Source organism: Bidens hawaiensis, unplaced genomic scaffold (genome assembly GCF_021521415.1).
Source record: "Bidens hawaiensis isolate Kalapana, Puna unplaced genomic scaffold, B.hawaiensis_p1.1 tig00066132_1, whole genome shotgun sequence".
Taxonomy (NCBI): Eukaryota; Viridiplantae; Streptophyta; class Magnoliopsida; order Asterales; family Asteraceae; genus Bidens; species Bidens hawaiensis.
The window spans coordinates 32,579-51,703 of record NW_027501771.1 but is presented as its reverse complement, the minus strand read 5'-3'; the positions used below and the strand labels follow the sequence as shown (position 1 = coordinate 51,703).

General features: G+C 35.0%; 1 pseudogene across 1 annotated transcript; it reads left to right on the top strand.

Moving 5' to 3' along the window:
- Nucleotides 1-590: 590 nt before the first annotated feature.
- Nucleotides 591-6,063, top strand: LOC143604667 (disease resistance protein RML1A-like; annotated as a pseudogene). The gene is made up of 11 exons (XR_013148340.1): nt 591-1,123; nt 1,224-2,320; nt 2,433-3,470; nt 3,596-4,241; nt 4,358-4,416; nt 4,508-4,579; nt 4,662-4,778; nt 4,858-5,097; nt 5,178-5,420; nt 5,489-5,728; nt 5,810-6,063. The product of XR_013148340.1 is annotated as a disease resistance protein RML1A-like (transcript).
- The last annotated feature ends 13,062 nt before the right edge of the window (nt 6,064-19,125 follow it).

Genomic DNA, 19,125 nt, shown 5'->3' with positions numbered 1-19,125 from the left:
GGCCTTATGGATTTTAACTTATGGTGAAGGCAAAATAGAGGGGTTTTGAAAAGTTAGGAATATGTAATTATTAACTTAATGAGTTTGATTTACATATTATATCCTTCTCATCCTTAAACCCCATTACACTCTTTTTAAAAAAGAGTGTCCATTTTGGTCATTTTGGTTTTTCTCAACACATAAGCTAATCCAAACATCCTTTTAAAAACTTCTTTTCAAAATTTCATAAGTTTATAAGTCCTTTTAATCAAAAGTCTCTTTTCACTTAAATAAGCAATCCCAAACACACCCTTAACCATGAATAGTAACATTTTCTCTCTCCACCTCTAACAATCACTTTTAAAATCAAGAATGGTTGATTGGTATTACACAACAGCATTAAATTTAACATCAGCTGACATATCCGTCACAACGCACTGGCTCTTTACTAGTTATTATTATATATATATAAGCAGCATCACATGGGGGGGCTGAAAAATTCCACAACCACTCGGTCTACTCCTCTATCAATAATGGTGTTGACTTAGATATCTATACATATCGGATCGATTACACGATCCTGTCTTCATCTTCTTACCTCGTAGCTTCAGATGGTTGTTCCCACTGAGTTTTTACCTGCAGGATCTTCATCGAATCACGGTCATAATCATAGATATGAAGTTTTTTTAAGTTTCAGAGGCGTTGACACTCGTAATAGTTTCACCGATCACCTCTACAACGCCCTTGTTGAGGCCGATATCACCACCTTTTTGGATGACGAAGAGATCGAAACCGGAGAGCCATTGAAACCAGAACTGGAGAGTGCAATCGAATCATCTAAGGCTTCTATAATAGTCTTGTCCAAGAATTATGCTTCTTCCACATGGTGCTTGGATGAATTGACATTGATCCTTGAACAGAAGAGGAAGTTTAGCCAAATCGTTATCCCCATATTCTACCATGTGGAACCCAATGATGTCAGGAAGCAACAAGATAGCTTCGGGGAAGCAATGGCGAAGCATAAACAGAGGATGGAGGATGAAACAAATGCATACAAGAGAAGTGAATTGGCTCAAAAGATAGAGTTATGGAAGAAAGCACTCATCGAGGTCGCTGAATTAAAAGGAAAAGATTCAAAGGACAGGTAAATGTAAATCTCTTATAGTTTTAAAATCTTTATATACTACACAACTATATTTGGTTTGGATGTTTTATACTGTATCTCTCAATGAATTCAAATCCAGGAAAGAGACTGAGATTATTAAAGAAGTTATTACCGACATCCACCGTAGGTTAGGTGTACCTCTAAGTAATACATGGCCACGTCTGATCGGGATGAATCGTTATATTGAATCTATCGGTTCATGGTTGACGGATGGAGCTTGTCATATTGTTGACATTCTCACTATCATAGGCATGGGTGGGATTGGGAAGACATCATTGGCTAAATATGTTTTCCGATTACACTCTAGTAAATTCTACAAAAGCAGTTTTATTGAAGGTATCAACGCAAGATGTAATGAACGATTTGATGGATTGACTGGTTTACAAAAGCAACTTCATGGAGTCGTTTCAAAAAGATTCTCATTACAAGCTGTTAATGAAGTCTCTACAAAGGTGTTTATAGTGCTTGATGATATTGGTAGTTTTGACCAGTTGGATGCTTTACTTGGAAACAAAGGTTTACATCCGGGAAGCAAAATCATTATTACTACCAAGGATGCATCTTTGACGGAAAGGTGTGCATCATTCAAGTCACAACTTCATCCCAATCACATAAAGGTTTTACTTAATGGCTTATATCAACGTGAATCATTAGAGCTTCTATGCAGTCATGCCTTCGAGAGCCACAATCCCAAAGAAGGTTATAAAGAGGTTTCGGAAAAGCTTGTGAAGTATTGTCAAGGACATCCACTAGCTCTTGAGGTTTTGGGCAAGTTATTGCAAAAGAGAGATGTTGCATACTGGGAAGAATGCTTAAAAGGGTTAAATAAAGAACCTCATTCCAGTATAAAAAAAAGTTTTTCAAATGAGCTTTGACTCTTTGTCATCAAATGAAATGGAATTATTTAAGCATATTGCTTGTTTCTTTGTTGGGAAAGATAGATATTTTACTGAAACAATATTAAATGCATGTGATATGGAGACGCGATTTGGAATCATGAATCTTATTGACAGATGCCTTCTTAGTGTCGACGTTAATAAGAATTACTTGATTATGCATTCATTGATTCAAGAGATGGGAAGAGATTTAGTGCGTCAAGAATCTCTTCAAAACCCATGGAGGCGTAGTCGATTATGGTGTCATGAGGAGTCATTCAAAGTGTTGAAACAAGAGAAGGTTAGAGCCCATGAATAATTTTTAGTACATATTTCTCCTTTTAAGTATTTTTATTGTCAATATATATATAACCTTTGTATATAACCTTTTTTTGCATTCCCGTTGTTGGTAGGGTACGGAAGATATTCTAGGTCTTGCCCTTGACATGAGAATGCTTGACAAAAAGAAGTTACGTGGATCGTTTGAGGTGAAAACAAAGTCATTGAGTAAGATGGATAATCTAATGCTACTGCAACTCAATCATGTGCAAATGAATGGTTCTTATGAGGATTTTCCAGAAGAATTAAGATGGTTGTGTATGCATGGGTCTCCTTTAAAGTCTATACCTTTAGACTTACCAATGGAGAATCTGGTTGCTCTTGACATGTCCTATAGCAATATTGAGTGTTTTGACATGTCAAAAGACAGACGATTGCTTGGATTATTGAAGATTCTTGATTTAAGTTTTTGTGAATGTCTTTTTAGCGTCGGTGGTTTTTTCAAACTCCTTGCACTTGAGAGGTTAATAGTTAGAAAGTGCATAAGTTTGATTGAGGTGTGTGAATCAATTGATCAATGTGTTAAACTTGTTCACATTGATATGAGTTGCTGCTACAAGCTTAAAAGGTTTCCAATATCCCTAGGCAAGTTAGAGCACGCCCAAACACTATTGTTAGATGGTTGTGATTCACTTGTATCCACATTTATGACATCTTTACCAAGATCACTGAAAACGTTATCACTTATAAATATGAATTTGTTAAAAGAATCCTTTCCAGTGGAGTTCAATTGTCTAAACAAGTTAGAGGCATTATATTTAGATGGTAATCCAATTGTTTCAATGCCTGATTGTGTGAGAACCCTTCCTAGGCTTCAACTACTTAGTATGAATAACTGCCTTGGCCTGGTATCAATTGAGCATCCTCCACGTACGCTGAGAGAATTATCAATAAAGTGCTCTAATATGCCGAGGAAAGTTAAATTTGATCCAGAAATGTCTCCGCTGAGATTCCTGGGAAATAAGATTCAATTACTATGTTCACCAATTGAAGTTGATGGCATGGTCGAAATTCAACCTATGGCAGATGTTGAGGAAAAGGTATTACATACTTTGGGTTGGACAAATTTAGAGTTTACCATAGAAGGAAGCTTGAAAACTCAAGAACTCCAGGTTTGCTCTAACTAATAATCTCTTGTTGTGTGTACACACAGAGACATGTGTGTCTCTGTGTGTGTGTGTGTGTGAGTGCGTGTGCGTTTTTAAGAACTTATTGTGATTCATATTGTATTTGGCAGTTGCATTATGAGTTTGGAATATTCAGTACATATTATTGGGGGGAAGGAATGCCGAACTGGATAAGGAATACAATCAAGGTCCCAGCAATGAAATTTACCGTCCCATCATCTCCTAGAAAGCTCCGAGGATTGAATTTCTGTTGTGTGGAGCAGCCCCCATTACTAGATCAACCAACCCCATCGCTAAAAGGAACATTTTTTTTGCCAGAGATCACAATTAATAATATTACACAAAAGCACACTTGGATTTATCATCATTGTACCAATTCTGCGGAGATGGCTAAACCATTGGATGGTAATCGGGAAGGTGAAAACTGGTGTTTCAGTTGGTTAAGCCATTGGATGTTTGGGCAGAATGAGATGAAACCTGGTGATGAGATTACTATACATGTAGAACATCTATTTCCTACGTATGATGATGACGTTATTAAGGAGTGTGGGATTGATCTTGTGTATTACGAAAATGGAAAGACTGAGGAAGAAGAAGACGCGTTGGGTTATTACAAGTCATGGAATCACATCATTGGTGGAGATTTATCTGATTTGCAATTAACAACAGGAGAATACTTCCTAGAACAAACTCAGTTTACAAGGGATCCCAAAGACTCGTATTATTCTCTTTCCACTGGGCCTCGGAGCTATAAAGGTAGATGTTTCTTTGAATTAAATTTACTCAGTCTTGCGTAGTACGCCTTTTTTTTAATAATGTAGCTAAGTAATTGAAGTATTAAGTATTTTTTTATCTTCTTTTCTTTCCACCAGTAGAGAAAGTGCTCTTTAAAGCTTTTTCCCAAAAGAGTTCTGAAATACTTGGGTCTCAGGTACATTTCAACACCTAAACATACTCTTATCTCATGATTAAAAACCACACAATGCCAAATAGAGTGATCTTTGGATTTTACCCGTATGCAGGCGGAGTGTTCAGAAACGCGTCCAACTGCCATGTCGCCTGATGGAGTTCCTTACATGTCAATATCTCTCCAAGTAATCTCAATTTTTTCACTTTTTTAACAAGACTTAAAGTTACTTTGGATTTATTTATAATGTGTTGGTACTACCTGGATAGCCTGATTTTGGGCACCAGAAGCAACTAAGCCCAGGTGGATACACTGTGAAGCAATTAAACGACCATGCTGGTGAAGCTATTGCATTTGCAAATTCTTCTCCAGAAAAGCAAAGGACTGTAAGCCCTTTTCATATTGAAAATGAAATATCTTGATATTACTATTTGTGGATATATGTGTGACATGCGCATATTGTAGATATTGAGCGAGAAACTGTATCCTATAGTGAAATTTCTGGAAGCCGAGTCAGCAACAGAGGTAACTGAAATGCTATTGGAGTTGGGTCCGGCAGAGGTTCTTCACTTGCTGGGATCACCACAAGAACTAAAGGCAAAGGTTGCACAGGCAATGGGGATCCTCCGGAGTTCGTCACATATCCGTAGTGCTCGTGTAGTCTTTGCACTATCACATGCTAATTCTGGAACAGAGGAAAAGGCTGTAAGCCCTTTTAATCTTGAAAATGAAATAATCTTGGTAGTATTATTTTTGGATATATGTGTGTGACATGGATATTGTAGATATTGGGTAGGAACCTTTACCCACTAGTGGAAGAGCTAGAATCTGAGTCGGCACCAGAGGTAACTACAATGCTATTGGAGCTGGATCTGACAGAGGTTCGACACTTGCTGGAATCACCAGAAGCACTAAAGGCAAAGGTTGCAGAGGCAATGGACTGCCTCCAGAGTTCGGACCATCATCTCCTTTTAGCTTGTGCAACCTTTGCACTTGCAAATGCTAATTCTGGAACAAAGCAAAGGACTGTAAGCCCTTTTAATCTTCATATTATTATTTATGGATATATGTTGTTTCTGACATGTGGATATTGTAGATCTTGTGTGACTATCTGTACCCGCTAGTGGAACAGTTGGAAGCTGAGTCAGCACAAGTGGTAACTAGAATGCTAGTGGATCAGCTGGAACTGCATCAGATTTTAATAATGCTGTTATCACAAGAAGCACTACAGGAAAAGGTTGAAGAGGCAATGGAGGTCCTCCGGAGCGTGAATCCTTCCGGTGATGCTATTGTAACCTCTGCACTTGCAAATGCTTCTCCAACAGAGTAAAGGACTGTAAGTCGCTTTTCATCTTGCAAATGGAATAATCTTGATACTATTATTTTTGGATATACGTGTGACGTGTTAATATTGTAGATATTGGAAGAGAATCTGCACCCAATGTTGGAACAGCTAAATCAATAAAAAGTCTTCTGTGTGCTCATTTGAACACTTCGGCTCTATGCTTTGTCCTGGACCGCCACCGATTCTCTTGTGGGGATATTAGATAATTGTTGATTATTTACGAACTTATTGTACTTTCAATATTTAAATTGTCATTTTAAATTACAGTGGCCATGTCTCATTACTGGCCGTTGAACCAGCAAGGTTAAGGAATAAAATTTCAATCATAAGTGGATGTATTGGTGTTTAAAGATGAGATTGTAATTCTAATAATGATGTATTTTATAATTTCGGTCATAATTACTTTGGTGATCAAAATGTGATTCAAATGGACAAAAAGAAAACCAATACCTCCCATATTGGAAAAATCCCGCCCAATGACACCTCCGTTTACGATTCTTTAAAACTCATCTTATTTATCCGCATTCAAATATTTCAAATTGATTTCTCTCTATACTCTAGAAGAAGCACACATAAATTGCAATGCAGAAACACGAATAAGCTTAATTCAAACCTGCAGAACAGTCTGGACTCCCCAGAAGAATGATTACAATAAAAATTTGAAGTAGGAGATTGTATGTGTTTAAAATAGACTTTCATCTATTTGGCCCGCTTCACTTTTAGCTAATTTAATTGACCCATTGTCTCATTGTTAAGTAACTAGACCAAAATTGTCACCTTTAAGCATAAAAATTAAGGATATTATCAAACCGTGATCTGACAACCGACCAGGACATTACTGAAGAACGTTAGCGAAATCTTTTTGTTCTCTTTCGGTGCAAAACCTATTCCATATAAGAAGGTACTAAACATTTTATGCCATTAAAACAGTTATTTGTTATTCAATTTTCTACAAGATTATGTACAACTCTCTCTAGTTTATTCTACATAAGTCCACAAAGAAAACACATATGATTATTGTTCATCAACTTGGTTCACTGTTAACCTTAGAGATTCAAGGAGATGGTTAAGAACAAGCAATCCCGCAAGTAAACAACTTTTTTTAATCAAGTCTCACTATACTTCACAACCAGAAGCATGTCACCATAATATGGAGTCGTTAATTACATTAAAAGTAATGACCAAATATACATGTATAAAAATAAATAAGAGTGGGATTAAAGGAACAAGATCACAAATTCAAGCTAAGCATACCACTAATCCAATCAGTAATAACATTCCAAAGAAGCCATATATGGAGGGTTTCTAAAATAATGTCAAAAGCTTTGAGGTCCAAAAAACTTACCATGTGATATAGAGGGTTTATTTGTAGTGTTTGAAGTTTGAACCGTTAATTTGTCTTTATATTAATATCATGTTTGATTTGGATTATAGATCCGTTAGTTGGTGTTTATAATAATAGTATAGAAATCGCGTTGATCTTGAACCGTATGTTTCAAGTGTTTGGATTTGAAGACACGGACCTTGTTATTGCGATGCATCTAATTAGTGACCCGGAATCAAGGTATTGATTCAATATATTAGTGAGCGAAAATATTAAAACGGGTCAAATGTACAGGATATGGCGTAAGCTATGTAGGTCTGGGCGTAGGCTACGCTAACCGGCGTAACTTACACCAGTAAACTTTTGAGTTACGGCCGCTTGTAAGCCGGTCATGGTTATATTTCATATTTTACAAGTTCATGTTTAGTAAGTTGCTATATATATGATCTACATGATAATGAATACTAATTGATATGTTGTAATGCCTTAGGCGAAACTCATGGAAGATATGCTGAATAATGATCTAAACCCAAACGGTTTTCATTAACTAAAAAACTGAAATGTCAATTTTCCATTTAGTTTGAGCCCAATCTGACCAGAGCCGAACAATGCACGCCCCTATATATATGATTTAATATATAAATAAGACATACAATCTAAAAAATATATGCACAGCCACCCAATGCACAAAATCTACCATGTTACAAGACGAACAATCTCTCAATGAAATATACACTCCACACTAATAAAATATTATAAAATCATTCAAAGGCCTACCGGTGGATCAGGTGAATGCACAGTATTTAAGAATTTGAGCGAAATGGTTAGCTATCAACATATGCTTGTTGTGACCAATATCAGACAGCAGAGTGGAAGCCCTTTTTTCTTTCACACAGGTGAAGATCCTGGATTCATCAGATAACCTGAACCACAATTACATGTCAAACATACAACACCGGTTTAAAAAGTAATCAATTATCAAACCTAATAATGCTACAAAATAATTATCAGTTATCATGCCATTAAATGTTGTATTCTTACCTACACAAAAGCAGTATATATTGACATGTCAATGTTAAGCTTGAACATTTGTGGCTCCTTTCGGTATCACAACTATAAGTTTCAAAAGAAATATCCATATCAATTATGTTCTAGGTTTAATAACCAAAATTTATTAGTAACATAATGATGTCAAGTTCAACTCAGTCTACAAATATCCCTTAATAAAATATTGAAGTTGAAATGAATTTGGCGGTTGAAGCAACCGGATTATTGTGATTGCCGGGTTTCTACGAGATTCTTAATAATAAAACGTATTCAGATTTGAAGTCAATATAGACATGTTAAATGTTGATATAAGACTTTAAAAGAAACTGTGAAATAATATAAAAAAATTGTACCAATTAATCTGGTTGAGTATGACTGACTATGGCTCCCAAAGCTTGCTACTGCTCAAAATAAACAGATTTGAATGTCAGTATATGTTAGTTCGAGTTGTCACAAGAACCATCACCGGAAATTCAAGTTTGGCCAAAACAACTTACAGGTTACCAGATAATCGACTACTTGTTACCATACACTGGTCGTCGATTGTGACCATGAACGAACACCATCGCCAATTAACACCGCCTGAGCTGCTGTCTAAACTGGCTCGTCTTGCCCGCCTGAGTCTCCTGAGCTGCGACAGAAGTAGGGTTCAGGAGAGGACCGTGCAGATTGAATTTAAATTTCGAATAATCAGCTGGTTTGAGGTATGAGAATATTTATTCATGCTTGGATGGTTGTACGTTAAGCTTTAAGTGTTGTAAATCTATTAACACTAACAGATTTAAGGGTATGTTTGGAAAAACTAGCTGGTATCTGTAGTTGGTAGCTGTTAGCTGTAGCTTTTTAGAAATATTTAAGTGTTTTGTAGAGTAACTGGAACTTTTAATAAAACTAGTTGGGTGCTCGCGCGGTGCACTATTCTAATCCGAAACCTATTCTGACTTGACCCCTTTCGACTAAAAAACGTACCAACATTAACCGAACTAAATTAGCCCTTTTTGCATCGACTTGTTCCGACCCTAATTTGGTCTTACATATGACCCGGTCTTGCCTGACTCAACTTGTTGCTGATCCTAACAAGTAATCACATAATATGCTATTTTTTTAAAGTTAAAGAAGTATAACAATATGATACTCAAATTAAAGAGAATAAAATGCGCGTTTTTATGATGTAATTTGTTTAAAGAAATATTAACGTGTGAAAAAGTTATGACCTTTTAAAAAGTCACGGGGGGTAGTTTGTTTTGAATAAGGGTTAAATATGAAATTACTATATAAATTAACAAAAAGTGATGAAAGTTCAAGTACCAAAATTGTAAAATTTAAAATGCTAAAAGCTTGTAGCTTTTTCTAAACGCTATTAGTTGGAGCTTTTAGCTTCAAGCTTTTTCTCATAATCTAAAAGCTTCAAGCTACTCCAATCAAACAAGACTTTTCAATAAATATGAGCTTTTTCTTAAAAGCTTGTAGCTTAAAGCTCCTGAAAGCTCCTAAAAGCTCTTTGCCAAATATGAGTTTTTTCTTAAAGACTTGTAACTTAAAGCTCTTAAAAGGTCTTTGCCAAACATACCCTTAGTGAAAAGAATTTTTTTATACGTTCTATATGTATATTAATATAGATATGATCGCTTGTTAAGGCTTTGTTCATTTACGAAACGTGATTTTATGTTCGTGTTCGTTCATTAAGAAAATGAATATGTTCCCGGACATAAATAAAATTGGCAGAACCTTGAGATTGAGACCGTGTATTCATCAATGTGAATAATGAAAGCTTGTAAACGAATTGAACGAACACCAAAAAGGGCAAGGGGATGGTTGTGTTCTTTCATTTTTTAAACGAATACGAACACTTGATCAAACAAATATCTATGTTCATGTTCATATATTTAAAAAATGAGCATTTGTGTTTGTTTATGTTCGTGTGTTTAAAATCTAAACGAACATAACTAAACAATAATAAACAACATAAATGAACATATGTAGATGAACACAAACAAAGACAAATGAACATAAACTAAAACACTATAAACGAACAGACATAAACAAACGTTCATGAACATAAATGAACGAGCGGAACATGTGTTCATGTTCGTTCGTTTATTAAATAAACAAACATAAACGAACTTCCCGCAAAACGGTCCACGAACATTTCACCGATGTTCGGTTCATTTGCAGACTTAAATATTTTGAGGTCCTAAGAGAACTTTTTAAAATTGAGAACTTTGAGAATCATTTTAGACCACTAAAAAAACTCCTTATATATATATATATAGAGAGAGAGAGAGAGAGAGAGAGAGAAAAGCAAAAGAATTTAAAAAGAAAAAAATATCTAAACGTTTATCAAGTATCCAAACTTCAAAAAAACCCTTAATTATACATATATGTATATTATCATTCCAATTACATAATGTACACATATATACATTATCATGGATCTTAGTTGCACATATGTGTATAAAGAATAACATGTATGTACATATATGTATATGTATGTATGTATGTATATGTGCATACGTGTATAAAATTGAAAAATAAGTATTATACATAAATGTATAAATTAGCTAAACCTATAATTTTTTTTCTGAAACTGGGATGTAAGAAAAACGTTTTGGTTTTTTTTTACTTCTTTTATTTTTGCAATTTTTTTTGCTTTTTAAATTTTTTATTTTAGTATTATACATATATATAAAAATTAGCCAAACTGAGAAACTTTTTATTTATTTATTGAAACCGGGATTTAGATAAACGTTTTGGTTTATGTTTACTTTTTTTTATTTTTGTGTTTTTTTGCCTTCATAATTTATTTTTTATTTTTTATTTTTTCTTGTAGGGGTTTTCTTTGTGGTACAAAATGATTTTCAAAATTCTGATTTTTAAAGGGTTCTCACATGATTTCAATCATATATATATATATACATACTAGTCGATGACTTTTCTAGGCACATGTGGTCCATAATGCTAAAGGAAACGAGCGAGGTGTTTGAAATATCTAAGAGATTCAAAGTTTGTCGAGACGAAACTAGATCAATTATCACCACTCTTCGAGCCGATAGGGGAGGAGAGTTCACTTCATTTTCCTTTAATCGCCTTTGTAAAGAAAGTGGGATTGCTTGAAGGTTTAGCTCCTTTGTCGTAAACGGCCTTGTCGAACAACCTAACTCTAACGGCGAAGCGCCACTGTCGTTCGTTGTATCTCATTAACTGAGTACCAACGAAATCTTTAAAGAAGCATACAATGTATGATATGTTTTAGAAAAAGAAATGGAGTCCCAAGCATTTACGAGTGTTTGAATGTAAGGCATTCGAAAGGTCGAAGGGGTATGTGAAGAAATTGGATGATCGCTCGAGACCGTTTGTCCATCTTGAAACTGAGCCGGTTCCAAAGCTGATCGGTTATGTGATCCGACAACCCATATGATAGTTATAATTCGGGAGTCATTTTTAATGACACAGGAAATTTGTTGATATTGAATTTTTTTTTTTGAAATGGTGTATATTAATGAAAAAAAAGGATAGTGGGAAAGTAAAAAAAAAATGGATTTTGGTTAATCCGTGTTTGGGAATGGCGGCTTAGGAGGAAAGAATAATTGGATCCGCCATTGTTAATGTTGGATCAATCATTGAACCCTAATTCGCTGATGCGCATAGCGGATTAGGAGAACAACTGATTTAACCCTGTTATGACCGGTTAACCAAACAAACAAAAAACTAACCACAATAACAAAACTACTAACCTAACTAACCCCAAGTAACCAAGTCTTGTTTTCTACCAAGTTAATACATACATGCCACACTTAATAATAACCCTCAATTATGCATGGAAAGGCTGAAGATGTTATCTCCACACAAAAGCTTCACATGCATCCTTCTGTTTAAAGCTGCCATACTTCACATGCATCATTAAAGTTGTTCAAAGCATCAGATTCCTTCACATGCTGCCATCATTCTTTCAAATTATTAAAGTTGACAATTCAAACCTGCCATGACCAGTGACCTTGTAAACCCTATTATGGACAACGGTTGAAAAAGATGAACCATATAAAAAATATATATTTTTCCTAATCCGCTAGAGAACGGCGGATTAGGTTTATCAAAAAAAAAGTTCTTCAAATCCGCTATTAACAATGGCGGATTAGGTTTTTTTTAAAAAAAATATTTTCTCCTAATCCGCTATTACTAATGGTGGATTAAGTTTTTTTTGTTTCCCAGCTTCCTTCTTTCAGTATTTAAATAATCAATCCTATTATATATCGCACGTCGCTGGTAGCCTAGCTGGTTAAGATCAATTTTTATGGATGGGAGGTCTCGGGTTCAAACCCCTACCACCCCATTTTTTTGTAATTTTTTGTAATTTATACATTTAAACCATTACATTAAATATAATAATAATATATGTATTAAATAAAGTATTTCATTAAAAACCGACCTACAATATGGGAGTTTCCCGCATCTTTCGTCTGTGTATGTACGTACAAGTAAACATATATAAAGTATTTTATATAATGTGTTTTACATTTATGTAATAAAATAATTTATATAATAAAATGTGACCCTCCTTCAACTACCTCATTCAATTATATATACCAACATCCATCCACTTTCTAATTCAACCCTTCTTCAACTTCCTCATTCAAACATCAAATGTCTTCTTCTTTGTCATTCAAAACATTTTTAGTACAGTTATATTATGGGGTGAAGTGTTATACACACAAGAGGTTGCTATGGGTGCTCTGGGAACTCGTAGCACTACGTTCTTAGTTACTCAACAAATCAATTATTCCAAGTTGGTTGACAACATATGTAGATGTGTTCAAATTGACCGTCAATGTTGTTGTCTGGAGTTAACACTCTACTATGAACACAATGGAGGTTCATATACCGCACATATTCACCAAGAAAGTGATATGTATTTAATATACCAACTAGCTTCCCTTGTTCCTGGTACACCTGTAAAATTCATGTGGCGTGGATGACAGTAGTTTCATACTTGCAACAACATGAGCATGGTAGTTCCTCAATCATTGAAGACCACGATAAAGGTGATTATACTTCCTTTTTACATCCTTAATAATTACTTTTATACTCAATAAAATGTTGCAACAGGTAAAAAAAATTTTATATTGCCTTTGTTTGTGGTTTGGTTCCCTTATAGAGTTCTCTATACAAACACGCCAGGGCAGCAGCACCCAACTCAGTCGCCCACTAACTTTAAAGTCAGTCAAATGAGTTAATATATGTAATGACACGTACCCATTATTTGTATATGCTAATATGTTATTAGTAGCCACTATTAGGTATACACACCGGACACGCTGCATACATTGTGCATCACTAGATTGAGCGGTTATTGAGTGATCTAACATAAAGTTTACTATAGTATTGAGTTTCAAAAACCGATTTCTATAATCAGATTCTTATATATCAAAACCCAAATAAGTTAGGCACATTTTCCAACGTTGGTTGTAGTCAAACAATCCTTCGTACCCGGTTAACGCCTCGCCCTCAATGGGTAACCCCCATAGAACGTTAACATCCTCCAAGGTGACAGTCGCCTTGCCAAATGGCAGGTAAAACGTGTTCGTTTCGGGCCACCACCTTTCAACGAGAGCTTCTATCAACGCCCGGTCAACTATAACATCCCCAAAATTTTGATCAAAATTTGACAACTTAGGAAAGTTAGGGATCAAAAATAATCTCAAAGACAAGTAATAGGAAAATATTAAATAAGGAATTATAAGAAAAATAAGGAAATAAAAATATTTCCTAAGTTAAGTATTCTTATATGAAGGAAAATAATAAAACTCCATCCCACATTGGAAAAATGTAAGAAAGTGGAAGCATTCCACTAAGGTATAAATAAGGAAGATGAAATCCATCCCACATGGAAAGTGGTAAAGAAATGGAAGCTCTTTATAAGGAAGAGATTTTCCATAGTTATATTCTTTTATGAATATCATGCACCAAGTGGTCCTAGCGGAGGGTGCACAGCACCCGACGCGCACGCGCACGAGGACGAGGACGATGGCGACGGCAACGGCGACGGCGAAGGGCGTTGGGCGCAATCGCCGCGAGTGCACGACCCGGTGTATTCCTCGAAGTGAGGCCACCTAAGAAGTAACCCGACATCCAGTCTCAAAGTACGTGCACGACCCGGTGACACGTGAACATCGCCTCGATTTGCGTGCCAAGGAAGGTTGATCAATAACGCCTCGATATACGTGCATATAGAGTAGAAGTGCTGCCCGTATAAACTTAAGAATATTTAACTCCGAATAACCGTGCGAGGTAAGGGGTTCTGCCTAAGTTATTATTTTATTATTATAAATGGCTTAGACCATAGTCGAAGTTATAGCTGAACCTTGATTACGAATAAGGATAAAATAATCTTTCTTAAGCAAAGGTTATTGTCAAAATAGTATTTCTTTATGACTAAGAAATATAATACAAGAGATTATAGTTATGAAAATTAATGTTTCTTCTTGAAGAAGAAACTCAGTATAGACGTTTCTTCCTGAAGAAGAAACGTAGAATATAATTGGTAAAATAAAGAAGAGGACTAAAGGTCCAAATGTTTTATATAAGCAAATGATTTTATCAAGGTTGAAGTTATACCAAATTAGACTAAAGGTCTAAAGCTAGATCGATGATATAGTTATTTATACAAATGTTATTCTCGTACTATAGGTCCGAGGTAACAAAACAAGAAGAAGAGAACAGAAAACAGGAATCAGTATCAGAAACTGATTATAAACAGAAAAGGTGAATATGCCCCAAACCTTTTATAATGAGTCTGAATGTTTGCATAGGATTTACGAATCCTTAAAAACTTTGTGTACAATGATAAGAAACGGACACTCTGATTAAGAGTATACACGTGTCTAGATCCAAACATACATGGTGACTCAGCATTTCCCCGAGGCCATGCATATCATCAACATGCCTCTGAAGGTCTACGGGACTGTTCAGAGAAATGATATTGTGTATATAATTAATTGTACATGGTACTTTGGGTAATTTGATCCCAATGTAGTTGGGTGCCTAATGAGTAGTCACAAAGGTATTATTGTTGGTTTCACAAAGGTATTGAAAAGATTTTAGAGTCAGCGTTATTCACCAGCTTTGTGCTGACGTATTTTCCCACCCATGTTACAGGGAAACAAGAAAGGTTAGAACATACAAGCAAGAAGGAATAGAAGATTGGACTTATAGTCATTAGATGCTATCTGATGGCTCAGATATTTTATTTCAAAATATTACAAAGAGTTATGTTTTCTAAAGAAATGTATTGTAAACGATGGACGGGTATTTAAACCCGACTTTTTAATAAGTTTTCAAAGTAATAATATTTTATTAAAGACTTCCGCTGAAATAAAACCCACAACTTTGATTTATTTACAAAACATGTACCAACTTGTGGTCACACTCCTAGGCCCTAAGATAGGGGTGTGACATCAACTCTCCTATACCCACAACGTACGATACCGCCAAATCCAAATAAATCGATATACGTCATAACTCTACCCTTTAGAGTAATGAGTTCGTTCGTAACTTGCTCCCAAAATGTACCATCCACACGTTTAAAACCCATTGTAGAGCCCCCCCCCCCAGTGGATTGAGGAACAAATTTCTGGCTCGGTGTTCGACTCCTAGGTACAAGAGACTTTCATCTCTTGGACCCGGGTTGAGATACAAGTTCATATTCATTTTCTTGGTTGAATTTGGGTGTGGGTTTGAGGTGTTGGATGAGGTTTGTGAGTTTGAGTGTTGAAGTGTGGGTTTAAGGTGTGGGTGTGGGTGGTAATTATATAGAATATAGTAGAAGTAAACTATTAATTGATTTTGTTTTTTATAAATTGTAATTCATAAATACTCTTCAGAGTAGTAAATTGTAAATTGTAAATTTATAAATTGTAATTCAATGTTTTTGTTTTTTTATTTTGTTAAAGTAAAGTATAAGAGTTATTAGTCTAGATTTTAAAGTGTTAAAATGAAACAAACTATAATTAAGCAAACTAGAATTAATGAAACAAGTTGATTAAAAACAAATGGATGAAACACATAACAACTTTATTAATAACACATTTAAAAAACATAACAACTTTAATAAAACATAGATTACTTGGAATGGCAATCGTCATTTGACCACTAAAATCCGATGAGTGCTCTCCGGGATACGGGTCATGGTGGTACTCCGGTTCAACTTCTTTCCCTTCGTTTTCATTAGGGGTGTTCACGGTTCGGTTTCAAACCGTGAAACCGTCCAAACCGGTCATCAGTTTGGTTACATGGTTGGTTTTTTCTTTAACTTCCGGTTGGTCGGTTTCAGTAATTCCAAACCGTAGTAAACGGTTTGGTTTACGGTTTATACCGGAACCGGCCGTGTAAAACCGGACCGGACCGTAATATTTGACATTATATATTTTAGTCTTTTATCTATATTTTATGATCATTATTTTAGTATATGTATTGAAGTTTTTTAATATAAATTTTTATGGGCTTCCAATCTTATCTAATCTCATTTCCCATGAACTTTTTTAATCAATTAACTACTTCCAGGTTCATATAGAAATTTGTTACTACCATTGTTGCATATACGTTAGCTATTTCACTTTCACTATTTTCACAATAATGTAACATCCAAACATTAATAACATTAGTGCTTATTAATTCCAATACTCCATCTAACATGTTAACAACATATGCATACACATTTATATATTATTCTTCCACTTCTACAAATTAAGTCTATTTTGAATAAGCTTTTAATTTTATATTTTCTAAAGACTTGGCAAGCTATAACCGTGAAACCAAACCGTTAGTAACGGTTCGGTTTGGTTCGGTTATAAGTTTCAACGGTTCGGTTTTGGTTTTCGAGAATAAAAACCGTTATTAACGGTTTGGCTCACGGTTTGACCTGAAACCGTCAAAACCGGACCGTGAACACCCCTAGTTTTCATAAATACTCTTCAACACATCTAGGTCTTCTAAAAAAATCAGGATTCAACCGGTTAAAACTTAACTCCGGTGAGGGGGGTTCGGGGGGGGGTGGGTATACTTTTGCTTCTGGCTGAGAAAGCTCACATTTACACTAAGAAAACATATATTTAGTTACTCAATCAATATAAATATTTGATCAAGATAATAAATACATAAACACTTACACAATGTAGGATCCACGTAAGGCAAATCATACGGTAGAAAGTAGGAGCACGACATAGGTAACATAACTCCTTGGGTATGACTCTTGTTGGACTGCTAGCATACACAACGTTAGGATCCATTATAGTCGATGATGAATTACTAAGTAATATACCAACTAGTGTCACTATTTATATACTACTTTGAAAATACTTTATACTAATAATATAATATTAGTATATACAGTGTGAAAATTAGGGTTTTTAATAAATAATCTAATTCGCTATTGACAATGGTGGATTAAGAGAAATTATTTTTTTTAAACCTAATCCTCTATTGTTAATAGCGGATTAGGAGAAACTTTTTTTTTGGAAAAACCTAATCCGCCATTATTAATAGCGGATTAGGAAAAAAAATATTTTTTTTTGGTTCATCTTCTTCGTCGGTAACCTAGTTTACACAGCTCACACACAACTCACGAGTCTTGATACAACTTTAATAATAGAAGGATGGCAGCATGTGATCAACTTTAATAATAATGTGAAGGATGGCAGCATACAACTTTAATAATAATGTGAAGGCCGGATGGCAGCATACAACAATAATGTGAAGGATGACAACTTTGAACAGAATATGGCATCATGTGAAGCTTTGCATGCATGATAGATAATGTGTGGACATCATTCATCACCCTTTGCATGTATTATCACTCACTTTGTTCACCCCACTAACTATTACCCTATTTTCTGTTTGTGTTCTAATGTGGATTAATAATGATTCAAAATGTAATATGAGACACAAACGAAGTAATAACTCCTGTATGTATGTATCTTGTATATATTACATTACAGATAAAGAACCATATGGACCACTTATTAGGTTATATACATGGCTAATACCTTATCTAATTTATTTAATCTAACACAAAAAGAAAAACAATACTGTTATAATAATCTACATGTGTGAATAAAATGGTTTAGGAGGATGTATGCATTAATAATTTATTTAATACATATTATTATTATTATTATATTTATTAAAATGATTTAAATGTATAAATTAAGAAAATGGAAAAAAACGGGGTGGCAGGGGTTTGAACCCGCGACCTGCCATCCCATAAATTGATCTTTACCAGCTCGGCTACCAGCGGCGTGCATTAGATGTTAGGATGGATTATTGAAATACTTTGCTAGGAAACATAAAAAACCTAATCTGCCATTAGTAATAGCGGATTAGGAGAAATTAGTATTATTTTTAAAAACCTAATCCGCCATTGTTAATAGCGGATTAGGTGAAACATTTTTTTTAAAACTTAATCCACCATTCTCAATAGCGGATTAGGAATAAACATTTTTTTTCGTTCATCTTCTTCGTCCATATTAGGGTAAACAGGTCACGGGTCAAGCTTGTGTGGACATGACATTTAATTGGCAGCTTTGAACAACATTTCAATTTTGTGGACACCAACACATGTGAAGGAATCTACTGTCATCATTTCTACTGCATGTTTGCTTTTATCATATTGCCATCCTGCAAAGAATCTGATGCTTTTATCACTTGGCAAAGACATCAGCTTTGCATGCAATGTATTAACTTGGTAGAAAACAAAACTTTGGCAGGTATGTATTGACTTGGTAGGAAACATAACTTGGTTAGTTGGGGTTGGTTAGGTTAGTAGTTTCGTTAGTGTGGTTAGTTTTTTCGTTTGTTCATAATGGGGTTAAATCAGTTGTTCTCCTAATCCGCTATTCACATCAGCGAACAAGAGTTCAATGTTTGATCCAACATTAACAATGGCGAATCCAATTTTTCTTTCCTCCTAAGCCGCCATTCCCAAACACGGATTAACCAAAATCCTTTTTTTTTTACTTTCCCATTA